Below are 656 nucleotides of genomic sequence, written 5' to 3'. Positions count from 1 at the left end.
GTTTTTGAGAAAATTTGGTGGGTTGAGACATTCTGTCATAAGACCACCCAGCCACAGGATGTGGCCCAGCTCACTTTTTACCACAGCTCTGTAACCTCATGACTGAACAGTCAAAGGTCCCAAGTAATCTCTCTTTCCTACCCACATCCCGCTCTTCCTAAACAGGGTGAATTACAGAGATGAGCATAAGAATAGAAGTTTAGTTAAGTAGATAGTAGTTTCAAGTCAGATTCAAGACTGGGCTTCACCATTAAATAAGTGACCTTGAGCATGGCATCTACACGCTGTTCTGACTCAGTTTCCTCAGCTGTAAAGTGGGGGTGATGTTGGATCAAAAAATGATGACTGTGTGACCACATTAGGGGTGCTGTAAAGCATGTACGGTAAAAATTATGATTATCAATACAACTCTCTCACGCCTCTGCCTCGGGAGAGGTGCATTGGCTCACGCGGAGGAGAGCCCCGGTGGACATACAAACCTTTTACTTATTCTGATTTCTAATTCGGAGGCACCTCCTTTTGAGCGGAGGCTCCAGGTCCTCCGGCCCCGCGCTGAGCATGGGCGTGGAGATGATGCACGGTGCCATGGCAGTCTTCTCCGCGGGTTTTGGCACAGGCTGAATCACGCAACCGGTCTTGGGCAGCATCCGCAGAGC

Source organism: Suricata suricatta, chromosome 7 (assembly GCF_006229205.1).
Source record: "Suricata suricatta isolate VVHF042 chromosome 7, meerkat_22Aug2017_6uvM2_HiC, whole genome shotgun sequence".
NCBI lineage: Eukaryota > Metazoa > Chordata > Mammalia > Carnivora > Herpestidae > Suricata > Suricata suricatta.
The sequence above is the reverse complement of the archived record's forward strand: the minus strand, read 5'-3'. Positions refer to the sequence as shown.